At 39.6% G+C, this 20,483-nt stretch overlaps 1 protein-coding gene and 1 long non-coding RNA gene across 2 annotated transcripts in view; one reads left to right on the top strand and one right to left on the bottom strand.

The window, feature by feature from the left end:
• Positions 1–16,292, bottom strand: part of cox5aa (cytochrome c oxidase subunit 5Aa) — a 131,219-nt gene extending 114,927 nt beyond the window's left edge. The window contains exon 1 of the mRNA XM_075470107.1: positions 16,281–16,292. The gene's annotated coding sequence lies outside the window, so the exon portion shown is untranslated. The remainder of the gene's footprint in view (positions 1–16,280) is intronic.
• Positions 7,165–9,052, top strand: LOC142384717 (uncharacterized). Its single transcript, XR_012770100.1, has 3 exons — positions 7,165–7,333; positions 7,619–8,076; positions 8,204–9,052. It is a non-coding gene; the product is annotated as an uncharacterized LOC142384717 (long non-coding RNA).
• Positions 16,293–20,483: the final 4,191 nt, after the last annotated feature.

The following is a 20,483-nucleotide window of genomic DNA, read 5'->3' as shown; positions in this document are numbered from 1 at the left end:
GCATACGTAAAACAATCTTGTGAGCAAGATGCAACAAATGTTTCACTGGGACATCTAGTTCCTCACGTGTTGAGTTGTTGCACATTATCCTGCATGGGAAGACCAGAGCACCCTGTTTCCCACAGTTCCCTTGAATTACTTTGTATCACACTAAGCAAAGTTCACACACTACATGTCTGTCTATAAAATGTTGTTTACTAGAAATTAAAATCTATATACAGTTTTCCAACATTTCCCTCCTGTTTTTCATTTTTAGTTACCAAGAGTCAACATCAACCTAGTACCATTCACATAATGTGTTTTCAGTATTGGTGTCACTTAGACTGTAGCATCCTTGCCGAGCTCCTCCGGGTCATGTTGGACAAGTAAGACATAGTTAGAAAACAGCCCTGCCATCATATTGTTAATCATTGATTTAAGACAAGGAATAATGCACATTGTAAATAGGCAAAGCAGAAACATGACAGAGAGAATAGGTATTGCAATTCGCATTAGGATGTGCCACCATGATCCTGAAGTCAGCCAGGACATCAAGTCGAGACCTTGAGCATTATTGTCTTGACCTATGGCCTTTTGAAGGTTACGTAGGCCTTGCATAGCTACGGATACATTAGTTCCGATTTCGTCCGGAATGTAGGTACAACATGAAGTATTTATCATCACACAAACGCCACCAGAAGCTGCAGTTAGAAGATCTAAAGCCATTCTGTTCTGAAGAACCATTGTCCGCAAAGCATTTATTTCTCTGTTTTGACCTTCATGCACTATTGATGTAAGATTAATGAAAGCTCCAAGTCTATAGTCTATGGTTTCCAAATGGAGCACATTCTTGCCCACTCCCAGCCAGGGAAGGACAGAAAGCAAGACTTTGTTGCCGGTTGACCAATGTTTGTGTTCATCAGGGACATCTGAGCCCCAGACTGCATCATGTGGTTTGAACTCGGGAATATCTCTTTTTCTTCTCGCACCCATCTTTAGTTGACCTGGAATTGCATTGATTATAATTGTATGGTCAGTCACGAATATGGGCGCGCACACGCCCGTCCAATTGGCTGGCAGCATCAGATATGCATCTCGTCCACACAACCACCATCCACCTTGCACCAAATATGTGCCGTTTGAGGCACCACTGAGTGCTCCTTCTCCATGAGCTGCTGTCTCAGTACAATCTGTGGTCATGTTTAAGCGGCCAACTGGAACTGAACCTTTTTCTTGAGAATAACACATGGCGTGTTTCCCTGTCAAATTCATGAACACTTTCTGTGGTCTGAGTTCCCTTTGATGGTGTATTTGTAATTTATCCAGAACATGGTGTCACATATGCCATTTCGTAGTCCCACTGCGTGGGAGACAGTGTCATCAATTTTGATACTTGAATGTTGATAACCCACGCCAGCAAAGCTCGCCAAACATTTACTTTGAGTTTTGTTCATTTGTTTCCCATACAATGCAGCTTGTTGAGCTGAGTGTGGCATAACTGAACACACATAACAATTGCTTCTGTTGTAAGTGCGAGTTAACACTCGCGCATAAGAGTACCACATGTTAGTGTCTATTGGGTGTTTAGGGTCCTCAGGAATCCAGTCATGGTTGGTATGGTATGTCCATCGTCGTGATCGCTGCAGCCCTCCTGCTCCTGAACATGTCCACAGCCTTAGGGATAAACCTAAAAACAGTCCTGTAACCACCAGACAGAGTTTTCCCGCCATTCTAAATGAGTGTGGATCAGTTGTTTTCTTCACTGGTTTGAGACCTAGTGTGAGCTATCTATCACACTGCCCTTTGTAGCCAGACTTCCACCACTACTCGTTGTCAGCAGGGAAATGTGTTACCGTCTTGCAGTGGCTGAGATGTATCCACGTTGACCTTTCAGCGATTTTCACTGCTGTGGGAGTCGACAGCAGGACCTGGAACGGGCCTTCCCAGCGTGGACTTGACCAACACTTCCGCTTTATGACTTTTATCAGGACCCAATCTCCTGGTTTGGCATGTTGTTCCTGTGGAGAAATAACAGCAGTCGGCAGATCATTTGCACTCACAATTTCTTTCTCTTGCAACATTTTGCACATCCATTCTGCCAGTGTGGTCTCTTCTACTGCTTTATTTTCGTCTGCTGCAAACACAGGTAATCGAAAGGGTCTGCCTTGGACTATTTCAAATGGAGTTAAACCATTCCCTGTGGGTGTGATTCGCATGTACAGCTTGACTAGGTCTAAACAGTCTGGCCATGCTTTCCCCGTTTGCTCCATTGTTTTCCTGAGTCTTAGTTTGATTGTCCCATTAGTTCTTTCCACCAGCCCAGCACTTTGTGGGTGGTAAGAACAATGATTTTTTTAATGTCAATCCCAAATGTTGTGCCATCCTGGACACAACATCATTGACAAAGTGGGTGCCATTATCACTATACAGTTTCTCAGGAATGCCGTATTGAGGTACTATGGACTTACAGAGTGCCTTAGCTACTGTCAAAGCGTCTGCTTGTTTGCTCGGAACTATTTCAACCCATTTAGAAAAAGGGCATATCAGGACAAGGCAATACTTGTAGTTCTGGCATTTGTTCAATTCGATAAAGTCCATATGTAGATATTGAAATGGGTGTTGAGTATGCGGGAACTGACCACGTTTAGGTCTTACATTGCCCTGAGCGTTGTGCTTACAACAAATAAGACATGCTCTACAAAAGTTTTTTGAGTACGAATTAAATCCAAATGCATAAAAATGCTTCTGTATCATATTAACCATCCCTCCTGTTGAGACATGGCAAGGCCCATGGCTCAAAATTGCAGCTGTTTCATATAAATTGCGTGGAAGGATTGGTTTACTATTTTTGATATAGAGAGTATTTGAAAAGATGTCATCATTTTGTCCTTAGTTTGATTTAACAGTGTGTGTGGGTCAGGCACATTAGGTGCTGTGCTTTCCACTGCTTGATTCACAGCTCTAAGATCTTGTATCATTCTCCAGTTCTCAGAATCTGCTTTTCTGACTGGAAAGATTTGTGTGTTGCAAGAGGCCTCTGGTGACTTTTCCATTACCCCTGTTTTGATTATTTTTTTAAATAATCTGAAGTGGCTCCAGTTTCATCATCAGGTTTAATTGCTACCACTGCTTGCAACGCTGTCTCATCGCTCCCTTTTTTCCTTCTCTGAGCTTGCTAGAGCCACACTATTGCCATTTGAAGCTGCAACTCTTTTTTTCTCTCTCTGCTTTCCTCTCTTACTTGCTACACTCACACAGAGTTTGTCCACCAGCGCCTTACAATCGGCTTCTATCAATTTGCCCTTGAACCCATATTTCTTTTCCCATTTGTCCAAACACATAACACTGTTATCACAGTATTGTTCCATATATACATTTAATATTCAAAATATTAATATATTAATATAAAATTTTAATATACAATATACATTTTCTTTTATTCTTATTTTATATTTTTATTCATAGTTCATATTTTTTATTCATATTTCATATTTTATTTTAATTATCTTTTTATTGGTAGCAGGACAATGAAGAATTTCACTGCACATTGTACTGTATATGATTGTGTATGTGACAAATAAAACTATCTTGAATCTTGAATATATTTGCAATCCCCTTCTAGGGCAGGTTTGCTTGTGCCGCCCTCCATTATGTCAACTTGTCGTCTCGTACAGGCAACGTGCCTTTTTAGAGACCTAAAACATTTAATCCACTACTTTGTGTACTTCAACAGACCACGGATTTACGTTAACACCGTTAGGTTTCAGTCCGTGCTGCTGCTTCCACCAGTGGCATTCACACTCACACTTGCTCATTCACTCTTTTTACTCTCCCTTAACCTCCTTCTGGCGGAGAAGCCTTTTTTTTTACTCGCGGAGAGGCCTATTTTATCCTCCTTCTTGGCGGAGAAGCCCTTTTTTACTCTCCCTTACGGCGGAGATACCAATTTAACCTCCTTCTGGCGGAGTAGCCTTTCGTATACGTTCAACCGGGGTTATAGAGTCGCTCTCTTACCTTATTTCAGTGTTGTTTTGTCACTGGAGCTGTCTCTGGATTCCGTCAATCGTCGTCCAACGAGGGAAGATCAGACAACTAATCACCGGCCTGGCTACGAATTCACGCCCCAGGTCTTTGTCAGGCGTCCTGGACGTCTGGCTGTCGACAGACTTCGGTGTGTCCTCGGCAGACGGCGATGTGTTGGAATCCGGCTCGAAGGACCAAGAAATGTTGGGTCTAAGAGTTAACCCAGCTGGAACACAGTTCACTCAAGACAATCCCAGTGATTAACCAAACACACAGTGCACAAGATTGTATTTTTACTTGCAAGGGGAGCCGGACGGACTGACAGAACTTACTCCTTCACCCGTGCTCAAACGACTCCATCCGACTTTCCCCGTGTAGTTCTTTTTATTACACAGCTTAGTTACAATCAGCATACGTAAAACAATCTTGTGAGCAAGATGCAACAAATGTTTCACTGGGACATCTAGTTCCTCACGTGTTGAGTTGTTGCACATTATCCTGCATGGGAAGACCAGAGCACCCTGTTTCCCACAGTTCCCTTGAATTACTTTGTATCACACTAAGCAAAGTTCACACACTACATGTCTGTCTATAAAATGTTGTTTACTAGAAATGAAAATCTATATACAGTTTTCCAACAATAACTGTTTTCAGTCTGGATTTAAACATTGTCACATTGTCCAGGCCCCTGCTGGACCCGTGGAGGCTGACTATGTAAACTGAACATTTTTCCATATCCTAAATGTACAGGTACACTTGGGGATAATTGTCCATAGACTCTGAACTGGATTTCTCATTTTGAAAAACACCACATCAACCCCTTTGAGTAATGCTGAGCAATGTTACATTTATGCCCTGTGGAACCTCATCATTGACTCATATCCTCCGACAATACAGATGATCTGTGATGGAGGTCATTTCATTTCCAACATTGAGGCTAAATGGCCGGGATCAGTTCATGATTCTAGGATCTTCCGAGCATCCTCACTGGCACAGAGGTTTGCATAAGGCGCCAGAATTTTACTTACCTGAAGGAGTGTACTTTGGAAGTAAGGTGCAGCATAGGCAGAATTGTGGTAATCTAATGAGAGGTCAGGTATAGAGGTCATCTTAAGGAATTTAAAGTGCTCGTCATACTTTATTATAGATAGCCATTTAAGGCACATATTGCATCAAATTGCCAAGTCTTAACACATGTATATCCATCCAACATTTCTCTTATTCTGCAGGAGAGTTCAATGGTGTCCTGCTTGGGGACAGAGGCTATGCATGCTGGCCGTACCTCCTCACGCCATATCCTGATCCAGGAACAAGGGCAAGCACATGCACATGCACATGCACATGCACATGCACATGCACATGCACATGCACATGCACATGCACATGCACATGCACATGCACATGCTACAACAAGGGCACGGATAGAAATGACCTTTGGCCAAATTAAATACAGGTTCATTGCTTAAAGTTCTCTGGCACCATGGCTGACTTCTGACAGAGCCATCTTAAATTAATAGTATACTTCATATTTTATACATTTTGTCTTGTGGACAACTTTACAGGCTCAAGTCTTTTCTTCGTTGAGTTCTAGTGCCTGAAAGGACTCAGTTTCTCCTGACACAGTGAGGGACTTGTACAGGGACACATATTTCCTTTGATCCTTATTGTTGTGACCTTTGAGGTAGAACTTATTTTCATAATTTAGCATTGACACAGTAGCAGTTTAAGTCAGAGCAAGTGTAAGAAGGCTAAATGGACAGAGATGATTTATAACTTTCCACACGTTAGGTCATGGCACCCCACTGTGAATATAAATGTAAAAAAACACATTTCTAACACTTTGCATGAACCGTACAATAATGACAAGTTTGAGTTCAAGTTGTGTTGAATTGTTTAATTATTATTACATGTTTCTCAAGCTGTGGAGAGAAAACAGAACTAAATACAGTTCACAACACGAAATTCTCCTTTATCTGAATTTATACTAACATCCCTCTCCAGTTTCATGATCTCTAGCTTGATCTTTTTTATTTTCAGTTTCTTGTATTCCATATCTAGTTTGGTGCTCTCTTTATTGGACAAACACATTTCTTCAAAGGCTACTTACCACTCTGAAATATGTTCCTGTACTTTACCTTCACTTGCTGCCAGGTACGCTTTTGGCTGTTAAGATTGCTCCTGTTGAGATGTAACAGTGAAAAATTAATATGTGGGTCTCACACTCACGATATTATAGTCACAAAGTATGATGATGCGTGTCGATTATTGGGTTATTAAGTGAGCAGGGCCAGTATATTTGTGCTGTACATCACATTCAGAGACAATTCAGCATGCTTTATGTAAACAAATTATAACACAAAGAGGAGAGCATAAATACATGAGGACAGTAAAATGAATGTCAATGGTATGAAACTTTCTGCAGTTGTTTGCCATGCCGTTTCTTCGCTTTATTGACCGCAGCTGTATTACCATTTCTGGTGATGACACTTTTAAAATCCTCATACAGCTCCATAAGCATTATTTGTTCAGCTGCCGAAAAAATAACAGCGCTTCTCGCTCTCCTTTTCACACAGATCTCGGTTTTTCCACCATCCACTCGTCAGGGCTTCTTACGTTGCTCGTGCACTTTCACTTAGCCAGGCTAAGCCTCGCTTGGATTAGCCTCACCCAGATGCAGCTAAAATATCTTCAAGGAACGACTTGAGGCTTAAATGGGAGGTGGCGCTAGTTCAAGCGACGCTTACCGGCTATAGCCTGGCTTACTTTAGCTACTTTCTAGGAATACCCCTCTGGTTTGAACACTTGATGATAATTTGCTTTGTCTTTTCTGAACCAGTGATTTTCCATCTTTTGTCATTTTCCATTTAAATGTTCACAGTTAGGTGTTTAAGTTTTCTCACAACATTAAGAGAGCATTTTTTTCAGATCTTTTGTTTTCAAGCACCACATGCCCTAACCCAAATTTTCTCTAAAAGTTTTAAAAATGGCACAAGAAGCGCCGTTTTTTTTTTCTTTCTTTTTGTCTAGCTTACAAACTGTTGAATGTGTTGAATCAATAAGCAGTGGGTAGGTCGCTGAGGTGACTCTTCCTGTAGTATCAAAAGACATGTAACTGAAAGAGAAACAATCTTCTGTTTTGCCTTCACTGTTGATGTGATCGTTTGACTGTTGTTGAAGACTTGTTATTTTTCCTTTTTCATACATTGTAGTGCACTGCTTTTGGCTTGCTGAATACAACTGTAGCAGGCTCATTTGACCCACTAAAAAGACAGAATACTTTGTTCTCTCTTCGGTTTCTCAAATTCATCTGATCCAAAAAGCTTCCCGTCAGGTAAAGCCTCCTTGTTTTCTAAATAGCTCCATAGAAATTATAGATGAAGATAGCTTGAGCTTTTAAATGTACCATTTCAACTGCTTTATTGTAATTTGAATCTGGGAGTTTGAAACTTTCTTTGAGGAAATTTTCTTTCCTTCTAAGAAACAGATCTCAGTAACACATGCTGTTTTATTATTGTGCAATAAAATTATTATTGTCTGTCTGTAGATTCACTATGAGAAACAAGGTGATCAAAAGTAAGTTCTGAAATTTATAAGTCTTTCTTTTCTCTTTATATAGAATCAAATATGGCTGGGGAGATGAAACAATGGCTCTCTAATGTGTTGGGAGAAATGAAGAAGAGCCCTCTGGCAGCAAATTTTACTTTTGGACTCGTCCTTTTTATCTTTGAGAAGATTGTGGAGATTGAGTTTGCATGCCCTTGCAATCCTACTTGGAATCGTTTGCTTGCTTCAGCATTTTTTTTCGTTCCGGCCCTCATAGTTTTCATGCTCATGTGTGTGATTAAAGGATGCAAGTGTGAGGACCCGTGTGCAGATTTCGGGTACATCACAGTTCCTCCCATAACATGGTTGATTATAGTGTTTCTTGATGGTCGGTATTATGCCTGTGCAAGAACATCCTGGTCAGGAAAATATGAAATCATTGAGGGCTCTGCACCCCAGCATTGGTGTAAACCAGCCAACTTATCTGGAGAGTTTCTGAGCCAAACACAGCGATGGTATGCTGAATCACAGGTAAGGAAGAAGCTGAGGGTTCTAAAGTTTTGCACCAGTCAGTAATTTGATTGATCAGAAATGATCTTGTTGAACAATGCTAAATAAATGCATGTTTTCACATTTATTTATTTATTGTTTGGTCTAGTTCATTGGATTCATGGTAGCACTGGGGCTGACTGCACTCTATTCATTCGGTTGGTGCTGTTACAGGAAGTGTTCAACCAACAAAACAGAAGATGAAAGAGCTGTTGTCATGGAGATGGCACATAGACCGGATGAAGTGGAGCCAATAAAGACAACTGAAAACCAAGTGGCTTGAAGCCTTAAATTTCTCTTACAATTATATTTAATTAAAGATTAACAGGAAATTTGGGGTGAAGCAGGGTTGTGCTTTCATCGGTATTACAACTTGGCCGTTATGACAGGAAGTTTAATAAGTAACTGAGTTATTTTAGACAAATGAAACTTAGTTAAATTTACTCTAAAACAAGTTTCTGCTCCCTCAGATGTACAGTAAAAGTTCTGTTTGAATAAATGTATTTTGGGACTGTCACATATTCTATACAAGTGTAATGAAGTGAAAGCATAATTTCATTTAAGACATAATGAACTGCACTATTTATGGAAGTGTTTCTGGTGGTTATTAGAAACATCCTTAGCTACGTGTAGAAGCTTAAATACTTTCCTCTGCGTGGTTTTCAATATGCTTTTTATTCTACATTTCTGAAGAGCAATATTCATGAGCATCAACATGGTACTGACGCACCTACTGTAATCTGATCGTGTGCATATGTTCCCAATCTGATAAAGATTGTTTCAGCTTCAAGTTGAACCTGGGTTTGACTTTCAGGTGACATTTTCTTTTTCCTTGTATCCCATGTTCATGCACTGTGTGTATTGTTTTCTAAGTTGTTTTTAAACCACGTAACTCTTGAGTCTGCTGTGCTGGCCTTTCATTTTCTTTGGGTTTGCCAGCATGACAGCATTAGTTCATTAATCCCTATGGGCCTCTGTTACTTCAGGAAGCCCCAGAATCTGTACTTCTCATGTTTAAACTTAAATTACATTCATAGTTTACCCAAAGCATGCTGTCATGTTCTTAAAAAAAGTGTGAAATATTTGTAAAAATACATTTAAAAAAACCTTTTTCAGTACTTCTGTGATTATTTTGTTGCTAAAATAGTTTATAGGTATAACTCAACATCAATAAGAACTATTATCTCATTCTATTCAAAATTCCTTAATCTTGTTAAACTCTGAATTCACCGACTTGTCCTGCAATTATTGAAGTGCATTATCAATCATTATAGAACAAAAAACATTTGCATGAATGTAAGCAAAGAAAACGTATTCAGCCCATCTTCGATGGCAGGAGAACATCATCAAATATTTAGGTCCAACAATTCTTTCTCATATTGTCATCTACTGTCAGATCATAAATTTGACGCTCTTTCACACCTTTTGTTTTTTTTTTATTTTGATTTGATTTATTTATTTGCACAAATATAACAAACAAACAGCTAAAATACAGCAAACCAGATGTGCAGGTGATATAAAAAAAACAGAGAGATTTATAAGTATATCTCACCTCATAGAAACAAACAAAAAAAAAAATTACAAGCCACAACAATAAACAAGACTAAACAAGCTATCTTAAAAGGCATAAAATCAAGAAAAAAATACAATATAGAACAGAGCTAAATTTAAAAGTGAGTATATGTTAGTGTGATGCATGCTTATGTGTACGTGTGTGTGTGCATGTGTGTGCGTGCATATATGCGTGTGCATGAAGGTGTCTAGCGAACATGAAAATATGCAACAGTAGGCTACACGCATTCCAAGGCATACTTCAGTTCAGTCAAGTCCTTATAGTGAAGGGAGAATAGACGGTTTTAGTCAGGTAAGAGTTTGGTTCATCAGATAGGACCGAAGCCTTTGTTTGAAATTCTGTAAAGAGCTGGGGTCCGTTTCACAAAGCAGGTTCAACCAACTCTGAGTCTATTCCTGATCTCTAAGTTGATCTACTCTGAGATAGAAAACCCTGAGTGTTCGGTTCCAGAAACACTGATTTGAGTGAGGTTAATCAACTCTGAGTAGGTTCACCTTGAGTTTAGCACGTTGTAGCAGTCACAGTGTGTGGATTAAGAGGCCTTCAGTCTCTGAAGATACCCCAACATTCCTGTGGGGGATGTTTACGTATGTGGATAAAAAACAGACCTTCATTTTCTTTCCACAAAGGAAAGAGAGACAGAAACTGCCTAATTTACGTTAACCTTCTACCCTCTTAAGAGCTTTTGGGAGTGAAAAATAACGAACAAAGAACTCACTCTTGGAAAAGTGGGACACTTACTATCTTATCTGGACCATAACTCGAAAGTTGACACTTTAACACCCCTTTTCACCAGCAAACCGACCAGATGGCTACATACGAACTGAGAAGACTTCATAAGACTCACTTTTAGTCGAATCTTAAAACTATATTAAATGTGTTTGATAACCGTGTACAATTTCTTTCAGGTTTCCAGCTTGATCACAAGACGCATATAGAGACAATTTGTACGATTCTGGCTTAAATATTGACGAAGAAACAAACTTGTTGGAAAATGCCCAACCTGCCTGATGGAACCACATTGCCCCCTAGTGGTCTGCAGTGTTGATTAGTTGAACATTTAAATCCCAGAGGACAAATGGACAAGATATATGCAACTATTAACTTCTAACGATGTCCCTTCGGTATCTATTAGGTATTTGTTTGGTATCCCCATTGTTAACACAGAAAATTAACATTGTGTGGTTCACTATTCATGTGTCACGATTTTATAGATATCCATCTGAACTTTGAAGTCATAATTGTCTTTATCATGTGTGTTATTTTGATGTCTTTATATCACAAGTCTAGGTTATATCTTTAATCTGCATATCTTAACAAGTTGTGGTGTTTTCAGAATCACAGAGACAAATGTTCTATGAGACGGAGTAGAATTTCTTTGTCTCATCCAGAAATCCCCACATAAATGCTGATCGCCTTACACAGACACACAGGCAGACGTAACCACAGTTCAGGCATTTCATTGGCTAAAGAGTAGTCATTCTAAGTCGTCATGCTCCGCCTCCGAGAATCAAAACCCAGAGCCCGCGAAAAACACTCGCTCTCTAGTTCTCTCGTTTGCTGGCTCGCTTCAGGCGTCTTGTCTCTTGTTTCTTGCGCTCTCGTTGTTTTCCAGAAGCACGCTCTTGTTTTCAGAGGGAGAACAATGGAGAATTGATCAGATGAGTTGCTCAGAGAGATTTGAAGAGCACGGAAAGATGAGAGTATGAGCCGTGGAGAAGACGACGGAGGGGAGGAAGGAGAAGGACGGAGCAGGACCCAAAGAAAGACGAGGAAGACCCGAACAAAGAAACAGATTGAAATACTCTGAAGATGCACGTTTTACGTGTTTTTGTTCGTCCCTCGCCATCCACGTCCTTCTACGTCGCACGTCCTAACCTCTGCTGTTTCACGCCATCATCACCTTTTCTTACCAAGAAGCCAACTCCAAGCAACCTTTTATTAATCTTCTGTGAACTTAAGTTCACTTCATCAGAGAAGCAACGGACCCACTGACACTCAGAAGATTCGATCCTCTAACCACAGCCCTCGGCACCATCGTTCCCGTTTCCCAGTGAAAGAACCAACTGAGAAGCTAAAAGGTCAGCCACCACAGCCAGGAAGGCCCAGAGAGCGGAAGAGAAGTCCCCTGGGACCCCACGTGACCGCTGCCGTGTTCCGAGCTGACTAAGCAGAACTTCAGCACAGTAAGACCGACCCGTTTTCACCTTAAAGTGGGTTTGATGGATGTCTCGAGGCTTTCACAGAATGATAAATTAATCCAAAATGTCAGTATTTAGCGTCAAATAGTCAGCCAACCCAAACTATTTGAATAAATCCAGTATCTCTCCATTCCCATATTTTATTTTATATTCACTAAGTGTTTTATATAATCACCCATATTCCATGCATCTCCTGTTTGTTTAAAGGTTCATGTCTAAGATCATATCATTGTAATAAATAGTTCATATATCTATATATATATATATTATAATCACAGATTGTGTCGTATGCTTTCTTTACGTAATGTCTGTCCAACCAAACGAGAACTTTCACGAAAGTAGCGAGATATGAGACTGATTATTAATTGATCATACCAGGATCGTAAGATTTTGAACAGTTTTCCTCCCTGACTGTGACTTAAATTAAGTTAAAACCTAGGTAGGTGGTGCCCTGAATTCGAGGTAAGGTTTATTTGAGACTGTAAGAACATCTCATAAATCCTTATATTTAATACGTATATAAATACCCGGTAACGCTACAACGTGCACCACAACTTTAAAAAGCCAGCATCAATGGAGCCCCGATTCGACGAGTCACCTTGGCAACGGGGAAGAGGAGGGGCTACGTTTTTCACCAACCTCGAATTGGAAATCTTAATGCGCTCATACGGCGAGTTTCAATACGTTTTTAGAAATAAGTGCAACACCGCTGCAGCAGCAAAAGTGTAAGTTTAAATGTAGTCCTTTGCAATCACAATAATATTACAGGGAAACTGCTTGAATGGTAGCCCATTCATTTATTTCATTTAGGTGCAATCCCGCGGGGAGAAGCGCTCTTGGCAGTTTAAGATGAAATCTAAAAACATTGTTCAAACAGGTGAGACCTCGGCATGGAGGTACCTCATTTTGATCATGTTTTACACTGTAAAATAAATATTAAGTGGCTATTTGACTGTGCAGTTATTTTATTCCCAACATAATGCTGTTTTCACACACATAAACTATGTCTTCTCATCTATATCATCCATCCATCCATCATCTATACACCGCTGAATCCGTCAGTCGGGTCGCGGGGGGGCTGGAGCCTATCCCAGCGGTCAATGGGCAAGAGGCGGGGTACACCCTGGACAGGCCACCAGTCCATCACAGGGCCACATAGAGACAAACGAGACAAACAACCATGCACACTCACACTCAATCCGAAGGACAATTTAGAGTCATCATCTATATCATGTTCTGTTAAATAATTAAGCCTATTTAAATTAACACAGACTTCTACTGAGCCAACAGAAAGAAGGCAGATGCCCGTAAAACGGGTGGTGCCCAGCACCACCACCTCTAACGGGAGGGAAGTGGCTGAGGGAATCTCCGGAGGGAGTCCACCCCCAAGACACGAGTGCCTTTATAAAATATAATAGGCCTATATGTCTTTTTTAAGCCTATTCATACAAATATTTATTTGGCTTTTATGTCTTTTTTTTTCTTTTGTTCCAACACATTCTGATGGTGCCGCTCAAAAAGATAATTGTCTGTAAATGCAAAAACATCTATGCGCGGTCTGATAACCATCTCCGACGAATATTTAATTCTCTGCGCAATAATGCTGCACCTTCATCCACCGGATCGTTGTCAGAAGGACATGTTCATGAAAAAAGTCGCCTCCTACTGTACCTAATGGACTTCTAGAAGTAGAAGAACTCGCTCTGCTGACTGAATGAATGAGGAAATCAAATGTCGTGTGTGGCTGAAAGAGGGCGGAGACAGAGAGAAACTCGAGGTTTCTTGAATAAAACCTGGTCCCGACCAGGTTAGGTTCAGAGAGTCTGTTACTATGGTAACTGACCGTGAGGTTAAGTTACCTCTCTTTGTGAAACAGGCTAGAGTTACCCCTCTTTCTCGGGGTTGAGTTACCTCCCTTTGTGAAACGGAAAACTCAGGGTTTCCCTCATTTCAGGGTTAACCAACTCAGAGTTTTCACTAAACCTGCTACGTGAAACGGACCTCTGGACTGGAATGCAATTTGAATATGACTGTTCCAAAGCTGGGCTCCTTTATATCGAATAGACAACTGACAAAGCCTGGTATGAATCATTGGAAGGTGTAAATCTTTGGCCCGTATTGTATTTATGAACGTCACTATTAATCAAAAAAAAATCTTTACAAGGCATGGAAAATGATACAGGCATATAAATAATTTTATAAATGAAAATACAAGTTTGATATATATTTATTTTAAAGATTGATAAAACATTGAGCTGATTAAAGAGAGGGTCAGAGGGTTCTGTTTGGTTGCTATTGGTAGCAATTCTACAGAATTTTTTTTGCAAGATATAGAGCTTATGTAGGTGAGTGGGATAGGTAGCTCCCCAGATGACATTACAATATATGAGGTAAGGATAAATTAGGCTATAATAAAGGGTAAGTAGGCACTTCTGATGAACCAAACTTTTAATTTTGCCAATGATACCAATAGATCTGGATATTTTATTACAGACAGACTGGATGTGAGTCTTCCAACTTATGGTTTCATCGATTAGAACTCCAAGGAAATGTGTAGATGAGAGATGGGATTATTTCCAATGAAGAGACAGGAGTTGGATTTGCAGTATTTTTTGTTCTTTGAAAAAAATACAATGAATTTAGATTTTTTTTAAGTTTAAAGATAATTTGTTTGATTGAAACCATTTGAAGATTTTTTCTAAGTCAGACTTTGCTTTGGCCATCAGTACAGAAAAATCAGAATGTGAAACAACTAAAATGGTGTCATCAGCAAAAAGTATAGGGAATATGGAGGATAACGCTGCGGTCAGGTCGTTGATGTAAATAAGGAATAACAGTGGTCCTAAAATAGATCCCTGAGGGACCCCACATGTTATAGTCGCCCTGTCAGATGTCGAACCATTAATATTAACAAATTGTTGTCGATTATGAATATAATTGTAAAACCATTTGTAGGTGCTTCCAGTGAAGCCATAGTGTAACAATTTTGATAATAAAATATTATGATTAACAGTGTCAAAGGTCTTGGATAAATCAAGAAAAACTCCCAAAGCATATTCGTTGTTATTTAACGCAGTGTGGATTTTGTCAACTAGTTGGAGCACAGCCAATTCTGTTGAATAATTTTTCCTGAATCCATACTGATGTTCATAGAGGATGTTAAATAAACCTCTGCAGATGGATCATCATTCTATTGTAAACCAAAATCTCCAGAATCTTTGAAAAGCATGGAAGGACAGAGATTGGGCGATAGTTGTTAAAAGAGCCTTTGTCACCGGATTTAAATACAGGGGTTACCTTGGCTATTTTTAGGTCTCTTGGTAATGTTCCAGACTCTAAAGATTTAGCAGATATATAGGTCAAAGGCTTGATAAATGAGGGAATACATTTTTTGATCACACATGCCCTAATCTCATCATGACCAGCAGTGGAATCCTTCATATTAACAACAATGTCCATGATCTCCTTCTCAGTAGGAGGGTCAAAACTCAGGAGGGAAGGGTAGCAACCCTTCAGGTACTCAGATGGAGACCCGGTTGAATACATTCTCTCTGACAGAACTGAACCCATGTTGAATAAATAGTGGTTAAACGCATGTGCAATATCGGATGAATCTGTATAAACTCTATTTTCATCAACAAACTGAGAGGGGAAAGTGGCTGATGTCTTTTTTCTATGCAGAAGCTGATTGATGACTCTCCATGTTTCTTTAATATTATCTGAGGCCTCGTTAAATTTGGTGGTGTAATATTTTTTTTTGGCAATTCTAATTAGATGGTTATATTTATTTCTGTATATCTTATAATTTGCAGCATTCAAGGGAGATGGATTTGTCATAAATTTCCTGTACATTCTATTCTTTTTTAGTGCAGACTTGTGGAGACCTGGAGTAAACCAGGGTTTGCTAAATGATTTTTCTTTTTTACTGAGCGTTTTAACCAGTGGAAAACATTTGTTGAATACAGAGTTGAATAACGCTATAAATGACTGATAAGCAAGTTCAGCATTGTCATGCGTATATACATTATCCCATGTGACATCACCAATCAGCTTCCCAAATTTGTCAGTTTTTCTTTTGTTGAACACTCTTATCCTTGGGGATTTCACTATTTCCTGCTGTTTTGCTATAGTGGTTGCAGTAAGATGAAATACTGGAAAATAGTCAGATATATCACAGTAAAAGACACCAGACCTCCATATGTTACTGAGAGAGTTGGTAAATATGTTATCAATCAAGGTCGCAGATGAAGGAGTTATCCTAGTAGGTTTAGTGATATGGGGATATAGGGAATTAGCATAGAGTAAATTCAGAAAATCAGCAGTGAGGGAATGAGACTCATTTTTAAAATGATTAATGTTGAAATCACCTATGAGGAAGCATAATTTACCTTCATAATACATTATGACACAACTAGACACAAGACTAGAATTAAAATTTGCAATGCTTGTATCAGGAGGCTTGTAAATGCAACCGATGATGACATTTTTACCAGCAAAATTATCACATGAATGTATTTCAAGAAGGGTTCGACATCATTACAGGCAAAATTCAGCATAAGATCATCTCTAAGCCTATAATTAAATTTAATGTGTAGATATATGGATACCCCTCCACCAGATCTATTCTTTCTACAATGATGGAGAGCATGATCATTTGGGATGCTGTAAAGAGATGTGAATTCATAAGTTAACCAAGTTTCTTTAAAAGCTATCACTGAGAATTCATGATTTAAAGAAGACAAAAAGTAACAGAGTGAATGAAAATTCTTGGAGAGACTGCGGATATTTAAATGGAAAGTAGAGAATATATTAGTTTGGGGCTCAGGTAGCTCATTATTAAATCTATTAATATTAAAATAATTACAGGATAAAGCCTTTAAATCTGGTGAGTTAAAGAAATTAGAATCGGGATCCATATGATCAAGAGTAGTTTTCTTTTTTTAATCTTGATTGATATCAGCAATCAGACCATCATCACTGACATCATGATAAGGAGACATGGAAAAACAATTTGCACAAGTCCATGAAAACCATTCGTCCATTTCATGTTCACCAACAGGTGTACATCTCAGGTGGTAACATATTTTACAACATGAACAATAGATGATGGAAGACAGGATTAAAGTCTGACAGTGGTAACAAAGAGAGTTTTGGTGCCTTATGGGCATGGAAATGCTGATGGGTACACAAAAATGCCAGATGACATGTTAAATTTAATAAATGAGATGAACTCTGTGTGTGTGTGTGTGTGTGTGTGTGTGTGTGTGTGTGTGTGTGTGTGTGTGTGTGTGCCCGTGTGCGCACGCGTGGGGGGGGGGGGGGGGGGGGTGGTTGTGTGTGTGTGTGTGCATGTTAGAGCAAGTGTAAGCATACTGGAAGTGAATATATGTATGTATGTATATGTATGCATGTATGCGTATATGGCATCTAATGTTTTGGTGTCGGGGCATTCTTACGTCTTAGCCCTGGTGCAGGTTTCTGAGATGGTGGGTGAACAATAAGTTTATCATACGGCGATCTCCCCCCGCTCTCTGGCTGCCCACATGGCTGGAAGGAGTTCTTTTCGCTTACGTCGAACAGCTTCAGGAAAATCTTCATTAATAAAAATGTTAATGCCTTTCAGGGCTTTGGCTTTGCTGATGACTTCCAGTTTATCCTTATGACGCAGAAATCTGACAATGATAGGCCTGGGCCTGGTGGAGGTTGGTGAAGGTTTCCCAGATCTATGGGCCCTCTCCAGCTCAATCTTGCGAGGGTCAATCTGGAGATTCTCAGATAGAAGCTTCTTCACTTTATCCTCAGAATCAGACCATTTTTCATTCGCTGATTCAGAAATACCGTCAATGACGATATTGTTGCCCCTCGATTCGCCATCCAGGTAATCACTTTTATCATTGAGTGAGATGAGGCTTTTGCAGACTGTTTCAACATCAATCTTGGTTTCTTTACAGTTTTCAAACCCTGTCTTGCAGTAATGTTTGTAGTCCTGAAATTCCTTTTGGGTAAATTCCAAACTCACCCTGAGGTCTTGGACTTCTTTCAGCAGCTCCCCGACTCTTTTGTTTGTGGAGTCAACAAAAATTTCCACACATGATTTGAAATGTTTCTCCTGTTGTTCAATGAGTGTTTTATAGAAGTCCTTTTGCTGCTCAAGTAATTCACGCACCTGAGCCATGGAGATGGTCTCCTCTGAGCTGTTGTTGGAACTTCCTTTAGCCGGCATGGTAAAATAGAGTCAGGTCAGGATTTGGCTTGCAAGGCCGAAAGCCTGTCTGATGCAAACCAAGCAGGTCCACACCACAAAAAGTGATCTTCTGGCCAAGATTGATGGATAAATTTGTGAATCCTTTGCTTTACGTACTTGCTTAGAAAATATATGCAAAAAAAGAATGAAGGATGTAAAAGATATTTAGTTGATAGTGTCCAGATAAAAGGAGGTCGAGTTCAGCCTCGACATAAACAGATGCAAACATCCATCCATCCATTATCTATACCCGCTTAATCCAATTTAGGGTCACGGCGGGGCTGGAGCCTATCCCAGCTGTCATTGGGCAGAAGGCAGAGTACACCCTGGACAGGTCGTCAGTCCATCACAGGGCCACACAGAGAGAAACGAGACAAACAACCATGCATGCTCACACTCACTCCTAAGGACAATTTAGAGATAACAATTAACCTGACATGCATGTTTTTGGGCAGTGGGAGGAAGCCGGAGTGCCCGGAGAGAACCCACATATGCACGGGTAGAACATGCAAACTCCACACAGAAAGGTTACAGGCGGGAATCGAACCTGGAACCCTCTGAGGCGACGGTGCTAACCCCCACACCACCTAGCAGCCCCAGATGCAAACATGATGCAGAACATGTCCTTCAGTCTTCTAACTTTTATGTTAAAATGATTCTAACGCCTCCCCTGGTTTAACATGGTGACTGTTTGAACAAACCTGGTTTGAACACTTGATGATAATTTGCTTTGTCTTTTCTGAACCGGTGATTTTCCATCTTTTGTCATTTTCCATTTAAATGTTCACAGTTAGGTGTTTAAGTTTTCTCACAACATTAAGAGAGCAGTTTTTTCAGATCTTTTGTTTTCAAGCACCACATGCCCTAACCCAAATTTTCTCTAAAAGTTTTAAAAATGGCACAAGAAGCGCAGTTTTTTTTTCTTTCTTTTTGTCTACCTTACAAACTGTGTAGAATGTATTGAATCAATAAGCAGTGGGTAGGTCGCTGAGGTGACTCTTCCTGTAGTATCAAAAGACATGTAACTGAAAGAGAAACAATCTTCTTTTTTGCCTTCACTGTTGATGTGACTGTTTGACTGTTGTTGAAGACTTGTTATTTTTCCTTTTTCATACATTGTAGTGCACTGCTTTTGGCTTGCTGAATACAACTGTAGCAGGCTCATTTGACCCACTAAAAAGACAGAATACTTTGTTCTCTCTTTGGTTTCTCAAATTCATCTGATCCAAAAAGCTTCCCGTCAGGTAAAGCCTCCTTGTTTTCTAAATAACTCCATAGAAATTATAGATGAAGATGGCTTGAGCTTTTAAATGTACCATTTCAACTGCTTTATTGTAATTTGAATCTAGGAATTTGCAACTTTCTTTGAGGGAATTTTCTTTCCTTCTAAGAAACAGATCTCAGTAACACATGCTGTTTTATTATTGTGCAATAAAATTATTATTGTCTGTCTGTAGATTCACTATGAGATACATGGTGATCAAAAGTAAGTTCTGAAATGCCATATAAAGTGTAACTTTGTATATTTATAAGTCTTTCTTTTCTCTTTATATAGATTCAAATATGGCTGGGAATGCAAAACAATGGCTCTCTAATGCGTTGGGAGAAATGAAAAAGAGCACCCTGGCAGCAAGTTTCGGTTTTGCACTCGTCCTTTTTATCTTAGAGAAGATTGCGGAGATTGAGTTTCCATGCCCTTGCAATCCTAATTGGAATCATTCGTTTGCTTCAGCCTTTTTTTTCGTTCCGGCCCTCATAGTTTTCATGCTCATGTGTGTGATTAAAGGATGCAAGTGTGAGGAGCCGTGGGCAGATTTCTGGTACATCACAGTTCCTGCCATAACGTGGTTGATAATAGTGTTTCTTGATGGTCGGTATTATGCCTGTTTAAGAACATCCTGGTCAGGAAAATATGAAATCATTAATGGCTCTACACGCCAGTATTGGTGTAAACCAGCCAACTTATCTGGAGAGTTTCTGAGCCAAACACAGCGATGGTATTCTGAATCACAGGTAAGGAAGAAGCTGAGGGTTCTAAAGTTTTGCACCAGTCAGTAATTTGATTGATGAGAAATGATCTTGTTGAACAATGCTAAATAAATGCATGTTTTCACATTTATTTCTTTATTGTTTGGTCTAGTTCATTGGATTCATGGTAGCACTGGGGCTGACTGCACTCTATTCACTCTATTGGTGCTACTACTGGAAGTGTTCAACCAACAAAACAGAAGATGAAAGAGCTGTTGTCATGGAGATGGCACATAGACCGGATGAAGTGGAGCAAATAAAGACAACTGAAAACCAAGTGGCTTGAAGCCTTAAATTTTGCTTACAATTATATCTAATTAAAGATTAACAGGAAATTTGGGGT

The sequence above is a fragment of the Odontesthes bonariensis genome, chromosome 7 (genome assembly GCF_027942865.1).
Source record: "Odontesthes bonariensis isolate fOdoBon6 chromosome 7, fOdoBon6.hap1, whole genome shotgun sequence".
NCBI lineage: Eukaryota > Metazoa > Chordata > Actinopteri > Atheriniformes > Atherinopsidae > Odontesthes > Odontesthes bonariensis.
Note: the sequence above shows the minus strand (reverse complement) of the source record. Positions and strands in the feature narration are given on the sequence as shown.